The sequence below is a fragment of the Bos javanicus genome, chromosome 8 (assembly GCF_032452875.1).
Source record: "Bos javanicus breed banteng chromosome 8, ARS-OSU_banteng_1.0, whole genome shotgun sequence".
NCBI lineage: Eukaryota > Metazoa > Chordata > Mammalia > Artiodactyla > Bovidae > Bos > Bos javanicus.
The window spans coordinates 93,253,665-93,269,439 of record NC_083875.1 but is presented as its reverse complement, the minus strand read 5'-3'; the positions used below and the strand labels follow the sequence as shown (position 1 = coordinate 93,269,439).

Here is a 15,775-nt window from a genome sequence, read left to right as displayed (position 1 = left end):
TACCTTCAAAAGTTTTCTCATACCCCTCCTTTTCTCTTCTTATTCTGGGAGCTCTATAATTAGAATGTTGGTGCATTTGATATTGTCCCAGAAGTCACTAAGACTATCTTCAGTTCTTTTCATTCTACTTTATTCTGATCTTCAGAAGTTATTTCCACCATTTTATCTTTCAGTTTACTGATTAGTTCTTCTGCTTCATATATTCTGCTATTGATTCCTTCTAAAATATTTTTGATTTCAGTAAGTGTGCTGTTTTTCTATGTATGTTTATTCTTTAATTCTTCTATATCACTGTTAATTGATTCATTTTCTCCATTTTGTTTTCAAGGTTTTTGATCATGTTTACTATCATTATTCTGAATTCTTTTTCCAGTAGTTTGCCTATTTCCTCTTCATCTATTTGGACTTCTGTGTTTCTAGTTTGTTCCTTCATTTGTGTATTTATCTGCCTTTTCATTATTTTTTTTCAACATATTGTGTATGAGGTTTCCTTTTCCCAGGCTTCAGGGTTGAATTCTTTCTTCCTTTTGGTTTCTTCCCTCCCAAGGTTGGTCCAGTGGTTTGTGTAGGCTTTGCATAGGGTGAGATTTATCCTGAGGTTTTGTTTGTTTTTCCTCTGATGGGTAAGGCTGAGTGATGTGGTAATCGTGTCTGCTGATGATTAACTTTGTATTTTTGTTGTTGTTGTTTAGATTAAGCATCCTGCACAACATGCTACTGGTGGTTGGGTGATGCTGGGTCTTATCTTCAAGTGGTTTCCATTGTGTGAGTTCTCTCTGATACTCCCTAGGGTTAGTTCTCTGGTAGTCTAGGGTCTTGAAGTTGGTGCTCCCACTCCAAAGCCTCAGAACTTGATATCTTGAAGCCAGAGTGAATGCTGCATGCCCTGGATCCAGATCAGTTCCTTGGTACTAGGCTTCCTTCATATTTTCCTAGTTATCTGTGTTGGAGGAAAACTGTCTGAAGCAAGGTCCTGGAATGACATCTCACTGAGTAGTGCCTTAACTTTTTAAAATTGTGAATCACTACTTTGCACACCTGAAACTTGTATAGTAGTATAAATCAATTATACCTTAATTAAAAAAGAAATCTCTAAAGAGAGATCTTGTGATATAGAGGTTAACCACATAGACTCTGTAATTGGAGAGTCATGATTCAATCCTGGCTGTCACACTTGTAATCAATGTGAAAGAGTGCAAACCACCTTTCTGTCCCTTAATTTCCTTATCCATCTAATGATGGTATCTGCTTCAGAATAGTTTTATGCTGAATAAAAAATTGTCTCTTACACATTTAATGCTAAGTGTCTGAGATAATTTTTGTGCTAGTTAGTTTTTATCCTTTTTCTCTCCAGCAGAAGGAGAATAGGAAATTCACATATCTGAGTTGAGTTCTTATACCTAGTGAATCAGCACAGTGGTTGGAACACCCCATTCTCATGGGTTATCCCTAGTTTGCACCATAGTGCACTTCTCCAATAGATCTCCCTTACTTAGTTGCTCTTCACAAAATTATTGTTCAAGCCTGTACTTAATTTTTATTGACCATTGGGAGATATTTTATTGAAGAGTACTATATGCAATTGTTATTGTTTAGTCATTGAGTTGAGTCCAACTATTTTGCCACTCTGTGGACTGTATGCCACCAGGCTCCTCTGTTCATGAACTTTCCCAGGTAAGAATATTGGAGTGGGTTGCCATTTCCTTCCCCAAGGGATCTTCCCAACCCAGGGATAGAACCTGCTTCTCCTGTGTTGGCAGGTGGATTCTTTGCCACTGAGCCACCAGGGAAGCCTTAATATATGCCATTACTATTCAACAAAAAGTTCTTCAAATGTCTCTGAGTAATTCTCACTAACCATCAATAATCATGATGTGTTAATTATATCATTTACTGTCTTTGATTCCCCTCTGCCCCTTCTAAGGGCTCTATGTTTACTTTCCTTAGGTGGTCTTGGAAAATCTAAATTTCTCACTTAATTTTTAAAATTAAATTTTTTGTGTGTCAGTGTTTTTATTTCCAGGCCATTCCCTGTGTGATATATTTTAGGAGTTATTTAGCAACTCAATGTGCTTTTCTGAGTTAATGATAGAAGATAATTGCTTTAGAGTAAAAAAGTAATTAAAATTTACTGAACATCTATCAATAGTTCATTTCAGATTTAAACAAATAAAAATAAGAAAAAAAATGTGATATTTGGAAACCAGAATAAACATCTAAAAAGTGGTGGGTCCAAAATCAAGACACACACAGTTTATGTATTGCACTATGTTGAAATCTCCCTTTATTACTTCCATACATATAACTTTTTTCTCAGATTATTCTTTTATGCTTTATATATATATATATATATATATATATATATAATATATATATATACACACATACACATACATATATCTTACCTTCAGAGCTGTATTAAGTTTAACATTATAATACTGTGTATTGAAACCATTCAGGAGAAAAAAGTATATAATCAATGGCTGTGGAGTGAATTTACCCCTCTGTGTTTCTCTTGTTTAATTTTAAATGTTCAACTGTGTGAGTGGCAGCGTGAGAAGGAGCTTCACTTACCTCAGAATAATTGGTATGGAGTGGTTCTTTGCTCATTCACTGGAGGCATTCATTGTAATTCATTGGAGGCATGATTTACTACATAACGTGAGGGACCCAAGCCAAAAAAAAAAAAAAAAAAGCAAGGCTCTGGCTGGGGGCAAGACATAAGTTTCCTTTCCCTAGAGTCCACCACCCTAACACTTTCAGTCTCCCAAATGTATTACAATATTCATGAGGGATGTACTAAGTGTCTGGATAGGGATTAGGTGAGAAGCCCTCATTAAGTCCCCCTGGAAAGTACCATGGAGCTGCCTGGATGAGTCAGGGATGGACAGTAACTTACCTAGACCCAGATGCTGCAGGGTTCTCATTTAAATTTGATGCTTCCCACTCCCATTCTGCATTTTTTGATAGGATTCATTTATAAAACACACAAAGATAAAATTTCAACACAATGACTACAGAATATTCAACTCCAAGTACAGCTAAACCCTAGCAAGTTCACTGGTCCATGAAGCCAAATTTGATGAGAAGAATTTATGGAGTTAAGCACTGTTCTTTTGAACCAATTATACTGCTATCCATAACTTACTCTGATTTCTGTTTATGAAAATAAAGAGAGCTCAACATTTCTCTAGTATACACCCACCTGCGGCCTTAAGCTCAGATTATAGGACTGAAACTTGTGAAGATAACTGCTTAAATAGGAACACTGGAGGATATTAAGAAAAAAAAAAAGGCAGAAACAGTGAAAGAAAATGATATTCTAGGTCAAGTAAATAGCATGATATATACACCAAGAAAGGAAATATAAACCATATTTTGGGGGAAAAAAAGAACATTGACATATATTGTTGAGTTAAGGAAGAGAGGTAAAATAATAGTGGGAATCAGATTGAAAAAAATAAATTGCTTTGATTGTAAATCATTTTCACTCAACTTAAAGACTATTTAAAACTCAAAAGTGATCTACTAAAGGGAATTATATGGCCTGATATTAACTGGTTGATACAGATTTCAGTTTTATTGATAAAATTTTGTGTTTTGTTTTGTTTTCTCTCTTAGCCTGTTAATAACTACCATTGTGGCTGGACTGACCTTATAGTTCTTATTATGATTTCAAGACACCGTTCAGCAATATCATCAAGAAACTTTGAAAAAATAAAGGTTGATTAATTATAATGAAAGTGAAAGTCATTCAGTTGTGTCTGACTCCTTGCGACATGAGCCCACCAGACTCCTCTGTCCATGGAATTCTCCAGGAAAGAATACTGTAGCATGTAGGCCATTTTCCTCTCCAGGGGATCTTCCCAACCTAGGGATTGAACTCAGGTTTCCCACATTTCAGGTAGATTCTTTGCCACTGAGCCACCAGGGAGTCCAAAATGTTAGTCAGTCAGTCATGTCCAACTCCTTGAAACCCCTTGGACTGTGGCCCACCAGGCTCCTCTATCCATGGAATTCTCCAGGAAAGAATAACAGAGTGGGTAGCCCTTCCCTTCTCCAGGAATCTTCCTGACCCTGGAATCAAACCCAGGTCTCCCACATTGCAGGCAGACTCTTTACCATTGAGGCACCAAGGAAACCCTGATTAATTATAAGATCTAGAAATCACACAGTGCAACTGGAGTCATACAGCAGGGAGTTGGGAATGGGAAATGGGAGAGTGAAGGAGAATCAGAGCTAGAGTGGGTAAAAGAGTGCACTGGTCTGAGGTTCTGCTTTTATTTGGGATGAAGGTAATAGTCTAGAAGTTTTGTGGGCTCACTATTGCTGAATTTAAAACAAAAGTGGTAATTTAAAGTGTGGGGGGAAAATAAAAAGTGGCCCAAATGATCAGTTATGGAAATCAACTAGGATTTCTAAAAAAATAAGCCGCAGTGTTGAGAGGTGGCCTGGTACTTTATCTAGTCAAGTTTCTGAGGATGTAGATATTTATTCTAGATAGCTGACTTTGGAGTAGATAGCCCTTGAAGTGGTTGCCTCAGCAATCAAAGTTTAAGCTAGGCACTTGCATCAAAAGAAAAGAAAAGAAAATGTTCATTTTGGCAGTACATATACTAAAATTGGAATGATACAGAGATTAGCATGGCCCCCGTTCTAGGATGAAGTATGGATTCATGAATCATTTCATATTTTTTCAAGGCAAGATCCTCTATGACCCCTCTCCTAAAAGTAACACAAATAAAAACAAAAGTAAATGAGTGGGACCTGAATTAAACTTAAACACTTTTGCACAGCAAAGGAACCTATAATGAAGTCACTCAGTCGTGTCCAGCTGTTTGCGATCCCATGGACTGTAGTCTACCAGGCTTCTCTGTCCATGGGATTTTCCAGGCAAGGGTACTGGAGTGGGTTACCATTTCCTTCTCCAGGGGATCTTCCTGACCCAGGGATCGAACCCAGGTCTCCTGCATTGCAGGCAGATGCTTTGCCCTCTGAGCCACCAGGGAAGCAAGGTGAAAAGACAGTCCTCAGAATGGGAGAAAATAACAGTAAATGAAACAACTGACAAAGGATTAATTTCCAAAATATATAAGCAGCTCATGCAACTCAATACCAGAAAAACAAACCAACCAACCAAAAATTGGGGAAAAGACCTAAACAGATGGCTAATAAATACCTGAAAGGATGCTCAACATTGCTCAGTATTAGAGAAATGCAAATCAAAACTACAATGAGACACCACCTCACACTGCTCAGAATGGCCATCATCAAAAAGCCTAAAACAATAAATGCTGGAGAGGGTGTGGAGAAAAGGGAACACTCTTGCACTGTTGATGGGAATGTAAATTGATACAGCCACTATAGAAGATGGTATCAAGATTCCTTAAAAAACTAGGAATAAAACTACCACATGACCCAGCAATCCTACTCCTAGGCATATACTCTGAAGAGACCAAAATTGAAAAAGACACATGTATCCCATCGTTCATTGCAGAACTATTTACAATAGCTAGAACATGGAAGCAACCTAGATGTCCATTGACAGATGAATGGATAAAGAAGTGGTGGCATATATACACAATGGAATATTACTCAGCAATAAGAAGAAGGAACACATTTGAGTCAGTTCTAATGAGGTGGATGAACCTAGAACCTATTGTACAGAGTGAAGTGAGTCAGAACAGAAAGATAAATATGGTATTATAACACATATATATTGAATCTAGAAAAATGGTACTGAAGAATTTATTTTCAGTTCAGTTCAGTCACTCAGTCATGTCCGACTTTTTGCGACCCCATGAATTGCAGCACGCCAGGCCTCCCTGTCCATCACCAACTCCTGGAGTTCACTCAGACTCATGTCCATCGAGTCAGTGATGCCATCCAGCCATCTCATCCTCTGTCGTCCCCTTCTCCTCCTGCCCCCAATCCCTCCCAGCATTATTTACAGGGCAGCAATAGAGAAACAGTCATAAAGAATAGACTTATGGACATGCGGAGAGGGGAGGAGAGGGTGAAGTGTATGGAAAGGGTAACATGGAAACTTACATTACCATAGGTAAGATAGATAGCCAATGCGAATTTGCTGTATGGCTCAGGAAAGTCAAACAGGCGCTCTGTATCAACCTAGAGGGGTGGGATGGGGAGGGAGATAGGAGGGACATTCAGGAAGGAGGATATATATGTATACCTATGGCTGATTCATGCTGAGGTTTGACAGCAAAGAACAAAATTCTGTAAAGCAATTATTCTTCAATAAAAAATTAATTTTAAAAATACATGATTTGTACTCTACTAATAATGGTTTGTAGAGTATAAATCATGTATTTTTTATTTAATTATTTTTTTAATTGAAGGACAGCCATGAAATTAAAAGATGCTTACTCCTTGAAAGGAAAGTTATGACCGACCTAGATAGCATATTGAAGAGCAGAGGCATTACTTTGCCAACAAAGGTACATCTAGTCAAGGCTATGGTTTTCCCAGTGGTCATGTATGGATGTGAGAGTTGGACTGTCAAGAAGGCTGAGCGCCGAAGAATTGATGCTTTTGAATTGTGGTGTTGGAGAAGACTCTTGAGAGTCCCTTGGACTGCAAGGATATCCAACCAGTCCATTCTGAAGGAGATCAGCCCTGGGATTTCTTTGGAGGGAATGATGCTAAAGCTGAAACTCCAGTACTTTGGCCACCTCATGTGAAGAGTTGACCCATTGGAAAAGAACCTGATGGTGGGAGGGATTGGGGGCAGGAGGAGAAGGGGACGACAGAGGATGAGATGGCTGAATGGCATCACTGACTCGATGGACGTGAGTCTGAGTGAACTCCGGGAGTTGGTGATGGACAGGAAGGCCTGACATGCTGGGATTCATGGGGTCACAAAGAGTCAGACACGACTGAGCGACTGAACTGAACTGAATAATGGTTTGAGACTTCCCTGATGGCTCAGATGATAAAGAATCTGCCTGCACTGCAGGAGACGTGGGTTTGATCCTTGGGTTGGAAAGATCCCCTAGAGAAGGAAATGGCAACCCACTCTAGTATTCTTGTCTGGGAAATCATATTGATATAGGAGCCTGGTGGGCTACAGTCCATGTGATCACAAGGGATCAAACATTACTTAGGAACTAACACAACAACAAATGATAATTTTGAGTTAACTCTAAGGGTTACATGTCACAAAATTCATTAGCTAAATTTCAAACTGTAAGTTATGTGTTAGAGGGTAAACTAGAAATTAAGAACCTGAGTACTAACATTTTGATAAGGTGGGAATTCCTAAACTCCCAACTAGAAATAAGCCTTGTGGATGGGAATTTTGTGGAAGAATAAAAGTGTAAATTTTCAAATTTATGGGAACCAACACAAATTACATGAGGAAAAAAAATGAAAAATGCAGTGTTGAAATTAGAGAATATGTTGAGAATAAAGTCAAATACATAACTGCAAAACTTGAAAGACATTTTGAATTTTCTGACACAGGAATCATATGGTGAAGGAGATCAGGATCCTTTCATATCTCAGTCTTGATGAGCAAATGCTGAAGGCAAAGTCAAGGTAGACCAGTAGGGGAAAAAAAAAGAGAAAGAGAAATATAATTTTAAGTAAGACTGGTTTAATAGTTTGACAAAACAGAAGCCACATGCAGCTGTGTGCAAGTAGTTGTAAGTTTGGTCAAAACACACAGGAAAATAGGGAAATAGACTCACATAGTACAGAGAGTAGATTTTTTTTTTAAATTGATATTTTCACCATCGTGGTCAGTATGTTCTTCCAAAGTTAGAGCTGGCAAATCATCAAATGAGTGGGGTATTAGACTCTTCCAGTGTGGTAGAACTTTCAGTACATCTTCATGGCAGTCCTGAAATATAAGACCAGAATCTAGTAAGATACTAAAGTTTATCTCCAGGGGCAACAATTTATACCAAAAGAATAAGTACAAATTCCTCTACTGCAATTGTAAGTTTCAAACCTACTACCTTATGGATTTGAGTAATTAAAACTATAAAATGAGCTAGTCTTATATATGCTCTTAAACTCATGTGTTGAAATCCCTGTCCCCAGTACTTCAGAATGTGGTTTGGATATAGAGGACATTAAATTAGGTGATTATGGTTATCTGAGGTCATTAAGGTAGCCCCAATCCAATATGAATGATATTCCTATAAAAGGTTAGGATACACACATACACAGAGGGAACACCATATGAAGAAATAGGGATAACAAGAATATCTACAAGCCAAAGAGAGATGACTCAGAAAAAATCAACTATGCAGACACCTTGCTCTCAGACTTCTAGCTTCTGGAACTGTAGGAACATAAATTGATGTGACTAGGCTACCCAGTCTGTGGTACTTTACTATGGAAGCCCTAGAAGACAAATATATCCTTCCTATATAAATTCTAAGAAAGATTTATCAATTATATCTAGAAAAGTTAAAGGAGGGTCCAACTGATATTTGGTCATGCCAGTTTAGAAAAATACATGTTTTTAATATACTTCAATTCAGTTCAGTTCAGTTCAGTCACTCAGTCATGTCAGACTCTTTGAGACCCCATGAACTGCAACACGCCAGGCCTTCCTGTCCATCACCAACTCCCAGAGTTCACCCAAACCCATGTCCATCGAGTTGGTGATGCCATCCAGCCATCTCATCCTCTGTAGTCCCCTTCTCCTCCTGCCCCACCAATCCTTCCCAGCATTAGGATTTTTTCCAATGAGTCAACTCTTCACATGAGGTGGCCAAAGTATTGGAGTTTCAGCTTCAACATCAGCCCTTCCAATAAATACCCAGGACTGATTTCCTTTAGGATGGACTGGTTGGATCTTCTTGCAGTCCATGGGACTCTCAAGACTCTTCTCCAACACCATAGTTCAAAAGCATCGATTCTTTAGTGCTCAGCTTTCTTCACAGTCCAACTCTCACATATATACATGACCACTGTAAAAACCATAGCCTTGACTAGACGGACCTTTGTTGGCGAAGTAATGTCTCTGCTTTTAAATATGCTATCTAGGTTGGTCATAACTTTCCTTCCAAGGAGCAAGTGTCTTTTAATTTCATGGCTACAATCACCATCTACAGTGATTTTGGAGCCCCAAAAATAAAGTCTCACACTGTTTCCCCATCTATTTCCCATGAAGTGATGGGACCAGATGCCATGATCTTCGTTTTCTGAATGTTGAGCTTTAAGCCAACTTTTTCATTCTCCTCCTCCACTTCATCAAGAGGCTTTGTAGCTTCTCTTCACTTTCTGCCACAATGGTGATGTCATCTGCATATCTGAGATTATTGATATTTCTCCCAGCAATCTTGATTCCAGCTTGTGCTTCTTCCAGCCCAGCATTTCTCATGGTGTACTGCATATAAGTTAAATAAGCAGGGTGACAATATACAGCCTTCAGTTCAGTTCAGTTCAGTCGCTTAGTCGTGTCTGACTCTTTGTGACCCCATGAATCCCAGCACGCCAGGCCTCCCTGTCCATCACCAACTCCCGGAGTTCACTCAGACTCACGTCCATCGAGTCAGTGATGCCATCCAGTCATCTCATCCTCTGTCGTCCCCTTCTCCTCCTGCCCCCAATCCCTCCCAACATCAGAGTCTTTTCCAGTGAGTCAACTCTTTGCATGAGGTGGCCAAAGTACTGGAGTTTCAGCTTTAACATCATTCCTTCCAAAGAAATCCCAGGGCTGATCTCCTTCAGAATGGACTGGTTGGACCTCCTTGCAGGCCAAGGGACTCTCACGAGTCTTCTCCAACACCACAGTTCAAAAGCATCAATTCTTCAGCACCTAGCTTTCTTCACAGTCCAACTCTCACATCCATACATGACCACTGGAAAAACCATAGCCTTGACGTACTCCTTTTCCTATTTGGAACCAGTCTGTTGTTCCATGTCCAGTTCTAACTATTGCTTCCTGACCTGCATACAGGTTTCTTAAGAGACAGGTCAGATGGTCTGGTATTCCCATCTCTTTAAAAATTTTCCAGTTTATTGTGATCCACACAGTCAAAGGCTTTGGCATAGTCAATAAAGCAGAAATAGATGTTTTTCTGGAACTCTCTTGCTTTTTCGAATATACTTACTTACATTCAAACATGTATAAATAGAGTAAAATGCCATGAAAGAGAAGTTTCTGAATAGATAAGCAGAATATATAATTGATGACTATATTTTTTTCAGACAAATTCATTAGTTAAATTAGAGGCAACAGCTAAAGCATGCTTTCCTTGAAAATTAAACAACTCTTTATGAAATAAATATATTTCTGATGACACCAAACCTTAAGAAATCTGTCTATATCCTTTATGTCTAAATAAGAAACCTATAACTATAATCACATGAACCTTAAGATTTTCTAACTCTTTAATATTAGTTTGAATTTGGGGAGTTTTTCAGTATTAATAGGATGTATTTTAATAGTTCATTTTTAAACTTGTTTCACAGCTGCTTCCCACTTTACATTTCATTTTAAATTTCTTTCTCTGTTCTCCTTATTATTTCCTAACATTTCATTTATTCTCCATAAATATCATTAAAACAAGTATAATGGTAGAAATGATTTTTATTGCAGATATTGGACAGCAGATAATGACAATAGATGTGGCAAGAAAAAAAAACATATACTAAACATGATTATCTTAAAATTAGATCTTCATTACACATAAAGGGTAATTTAATATTTTTCCTGGTTTTCCTATGTCCTTTTTCGCTACTTTACTCTTGCCACTTAGGATAACTTTAGCACTAGCTGCCAGCTTCCCTCTCTCCATCTCAATCAACAACAAGAACAATAATTTCCTTTTTATTTCTTATGTAGAGGAATTGACTTTTCTAATGTAAATATCTTTTATCTGGGCTATACTTAGAAGACCTCATCTCTCATGCTTAATTATCTTATTGTTCTATTTCAAGGTATTTTATTTAAGATAAAGAAAACTTTTCCTGTTAATTCAACTAAATCAATCAGCATGCAGCTTTTTTCACTTGATCACAAGAAAATTATTTACAATCAATAATTTAATGAGAAGCTGGGTGCATGCCAATTTGCTTCAGTCAGGTCTTTAACTGGAGATGGATAAGATAACAGAATAATCTAAACCAAAAAGAAAAGAAAGTCTTAAACTACCATGAAATGTCCTTAGAAGTAGTAAAAGCAGAAAGTATAACAATAATGGCGTTACTGGCTAGCACATACAAAAATTCTATTAAAATTCTGAAGGGAAGGATAAATGAATAGCATGAATACGAATAATATACTTGGTAAGTAAGAATGCACTGATTTAAGATTCAATACACTTCACCCAGTTCATACAGTTCATGATAGGGCTCCCGATGGTTGGAGACTTTTCACGTAGTCATAGTATTGATTACCCTCTTTTGCTTCACTCCCATTATGTGGTTCAGGGAACCACTCATTTATGAGGGAACACTCATTAAGAGCTGTTCTCCTTAGCTGGCTTTATAATCCTCAAGGGATTAAAGGACAGGAGAAGAAGAATCATCCTACACCGATGCTACCAACACCTTACAGTAACTATGACATTGCTTTGCACCATTTTTCTGCTCAGAGGGAGCAGCAGCACGCAATGATCTTCCCATGGCAAAGTACTCAAGAGAAAAGCTGTCCCATTGTCTGACCCATTTTCTACCCATGATGATGAATTTCTGCTTCCAGAGATTGCTGCTTTCCCTCAATCTTAGGCCACTCTCTTTGCCCAGTTTTGAGTTCTTTATCAGTTTTCATTTGATTTCCATTCACTCAGTCATTCACTTCTATCTCCAAAGCTGAGCTTGGACTGGGCCTGAGCAATTGAGATTTGTCTCTATCTTTCCATTTTTTGTGATTTAATGCATACTTAAATTTGAATGAATACAGTTATTTGGGGCAAAGCAAGAAGTGAAACTAGGTTAGAATCTGCATAGGGAAAGTGTATAGCTAGACGTAGGGAGAATGTCTTCTAAAAGCCATAGATAGTCAGAGACAGAAATGCCGTATCCTGAAATCTAGTAATCCATATCACTTGACATGCTCACATAGATACTCCAAGGAACACTTAAGAGATACATTTTAGAGATGATTCATGCTGAAAATATCTCAAGGATTATTATTCTAGATTTATCCTTAGATTTCCAAACATATTACATGGTACTTAATCTTGGTATCAATAAAATCACATCTTTACTTCTTTCTCTAAAAAATGTATTTCCATTGTTTATGTATGTTTTTGATTTAACATTCTTTATCCCAAAACTGTGTTGCACAATTCAGTGTTCTGTCACTATTACCCACTCACACACTCTGAAACTTATTTTATTTCTAACTGTTAGAACTGCAAGTGTAATTATCATGGATGCTATTTGTTTTTGCATTCAAGAACTTAGGAAATTAAAAATTATAGCATGTATTATAACTTTCTGAGAACCATAAAATTAATTCTTAAACAGATTCAGCACTACAAATAGATTTCCTGTTATTTGTCTCCTACTACCTCAATCTGGTAAGAAAACTAGAAGTCACTATCCAGATACCTTCCTCTTACATTTACTCATAGTAATATTTTTCATTCATAACATGCTATACGTGTTTCATATACTTGTTCTGTAATTGCCTATGGAAGCACTTTTTTTTTATAGACAATTTCATTTTTATAATACACTAGGCTCCAGATTAGACTGAGTGCAGTTCTATTTGAATCATTTAACAAGGAGAGTCTTGAAATCAGAGCTATGTTTTCTTAGAAATTATTAGATTTCTCCAGATACCATGTTCAGTGATAACTAAAACCCAGACTTCTTCCATCTGGTGTACTTGAAAGTGAAAGTGAAAGTCACTCAGTCGTGTCCGACTCTTTGCAATCCCATGGACTACACAGTCCACGGAATTCTCCAGGCCAGCATACTGGAGTGGGTAGCCTTTTCCTTTTCTAGGGGGTCTTTCCAACCCAGGGATCAAACCCAGGTCTCCCACACTGTGGGTGCATTCTTCACAAGCTGAGCCACCAGGGAAGCCCAATAATTACTAGAGTGGGTAGCCTATCCCTTTTCCAGCGGATCTTCCTGACCCAGAAGTCAAACCAGAGTCTCCTGAATTGCAGGTGGATTCTTTACCAACTGAGCTATCAGGGAAGCCCATCTGGTGTACTTACTAGTGAATTATTGTTCAATGAATAAATAAAATTGAAATAGCAAGGCATGATGCAAAAATACTAAAATAACTGAAAGCAGACCATAGAGATAGATGGCAGGTAGGTAGACAGGTAGGTGTATAAGTAGATAGGTATGCCAGTGGATGGATGGATGGGTAGATAGATAAATATATAGGTGGAAGGATATTCCTCACTAGTGACCTTTAGAGAAATGTGTTATAACAATGATTACCCCTCTCTCATTTTTGCAGAGATTGATCCAGATTTTAGCAAGTTATTCCTTTCCTACCTGAGAAAGATGTACATTGCAAAGGGAATTTGAATAATACCTTATTCAAAATTGCTTTCATATTTTCCCTGAACTGTAACTTTCTTGATGAGGCCAAATTTTGTGTTAAAAAAAAATCATGCATATCACAAAACCTTCATGTAAGTTTTAGATACTTATAGGCTTTATATTACTATCTCCTTCCTTGGAGGTAAACTTTATATGTATACTTCATGAAGAAAATTTAGAGACTTTATTGTTTTGTTCTTCTGGATGCTTGTCTTTACTCAGGGTGTGCTGGCCATTATCTCTTTGATAGAGGGTGTAGCTGGTGTTGGTTTGTCTGAAGCCTGTGCAGGATGTGAGTCAGGGCTTCCTCTCTGTTATATCTGCCAATGTCCTGTTGGGTGTGAAGTCTGCCCCCCAGTTGTTGGATAAGAAGCTCTGAGGGTCAAGTTCAACCAGGTATGGTTGCCCATGAGTGTGCACCTTGCCCCAAAAGAGGGATTGATAATGCAGGTAAGGCCTGTGTGGTCACCCAGGACGTATGAATTGTTTCTGTATGTAGCCATGATTCTGCTCAGAAGGAGTCCCCATCACAAACCTTTCTCTCTTATGTTCATCACAGATCTAGTTAGTGCAAAGCTGTTGTGTTTAGTAGTCTGGGCCTAGAGCTGGTGGTTTGGAGTTGTGGCTATGCAAGAATTGAGGTGACTGCACTGCTGCCTGAGATCTTGGCTGTCTCTGTGGCAGTCTTATCCCAGGACCTGTCTGCCCCAGATTTAGCAAGCTTCAGTGTGGAGTGAGCAGAACTGGAATACTCTCTCTGGGAGACAAACCACTGTATACTTCTGAGTGTGCTGACAATGACTGCCACCCTCCCACCGTAACCACAGCCCAGATCCTCCAGGCTGCCTCTGTGTAGCTAAATGAGTCCTATGCCAGTGGCTCTCTGCCCTCTGCCCTAGATTCATTGGGTAGCCTTTGCATACTGTTGGGTCACCAACTCCCTCTGCACACACTGACAAAGGCCAGTTTTGACTGTGTTGGAGCTCTTCTGCCAGTTTCCAGTTAGTTTTCCATGAGAATTATTCCACGTTTGTGCATCATATATGTGTGTGTGTGTATATATACATATATTACTATTGCTACATTGTGATGAAGCTAAATACAGGTATATTAGCAGTAGTGGTTTTGGCAGGACCTGATGGTAGTTTTTACTCATAAACATTATTGGAGATGAGATTTGAGGGCTACTTAGGAATAACCAGGACTTCCCTGGTGGCTCACATGGTAACGTGTCTGCCTACAATGTGGCAGACCTGGGTTCAATCCCTGGGTCAGGAATATGCTCTGGAGAAGGAAATGGCAACCCACTCCAGTACTCTTGCCTAGAAAATCCCATAGATGGAGGAACCTGGTAGGCTACAGTCCATGGCGTCACAGAGAGTCAGACACAACTGAGCGACTTCACTTCACTTAGGAATAACCATAGAACTTGAAATTGAGTTGTGTTGCAAAAGTAGAAGTTGAGATATTGTACTTATTGTTGGAGTCTGAAGTTCAAATAATATCTTAAAGTAAATGGTGATATTTTCCTTATCAAGATATTATGACAAATGAATAATTTTTTTTTTTGCCCACTTGATTTAATGATTCATTTTCCTCTAAGGATTTTTTTCCGGTTTTATTGAGGTATAATTGACAAAAGTACACATCATGGTTATTTGATATACATATACATTGTGAAAGGATTCCTCCCATCTAACTAACTAACATATCCATATTTGTTAACACTGTATTGTTTAATGAAAATTACTAAGGGAACTGATATATTAACACCCCTCATTTTTCCAACATTGATGACTATGACCAAGCACTGACACTACTAAACACTGTCTTTCTTTAATACATTTTGTATCTTCTGGTTAATATCATGACTGATTTTTGTGTATAACTGAGAAAAAAATATCATGTTTACTTGAAGCATGTAGCAGAATAACAAAGCTAATGCCAAAACTACTGTGCTTTTGAAGTTATCCCAGTTTTATTCATAACTTTAATTGGAGAATTTGCCTGTTAACCGAAGATACCTCACATGCTGTGCATTTTGAAAGATCAAATCTGTGGAAGAATTTATTAAAGAAATAACATTCAGTGATGCTGTTAATAAAAATAGCCTCTACTTTAAAAAGTATGGCACATACATGGCCCACATGCTGTCCCTCTGTTCTTCCATTTCCATGTTTTGGTTGCTAATTGATAAAGATACAATTTCCTACTAAGCCTTTTGAGAATCCTCCTCAACATAGCACTGTGCATCCAGTTAATCAGAGATGGTATGAGAGTTGGAATT

The 15,775-nt window shown here is 38.1% G+C and overlaps 1 protein-coding gene and 1 non-coding gene across 3 annotated transcripts in view; one reads left to right on the top strand and one right to left on the bottom strand.

Moving 5' to 3' along the window:
* The first annotated feature begins 4,594 nt into the window (after positions 1-4,594).
* Positions 4,595-4,696, top strand: LOC133253516 (U6 spliceosomal RNA). Its single transcript, XR_009738312.1, has one exon. It is a non-coding gene; the product is annotated as a U6 spliceosomal RNA (small nuclear RNA).
* Positions 4,697-7,381: 2,685 nt separating this feature from the next.
* CYLC2 (cylicin 2) overlaps positions 7,382-15,775 on the bottom strand; it is a 36,190-nt gene continuing 27,796 nt past the window's right edge. Inside the window, exons 6-7 of one of the 2 annotated variants that reach the window (XM_061426378.1) lie at positions 7,710-7,861; positions 7,382-7,540 (exon numbers count right to left, since the gene is read on the bottom strand). The gene's annotated coding sequence lies outside the window, so the exon portion shown is untranslated. Of the gene's footprint in view, positions 7,541-7,595; positions 7,862-15,775 lie in introns of those variants that run through there. The other variant, XM_061426377.1, reaches the window with a different exon arrangement.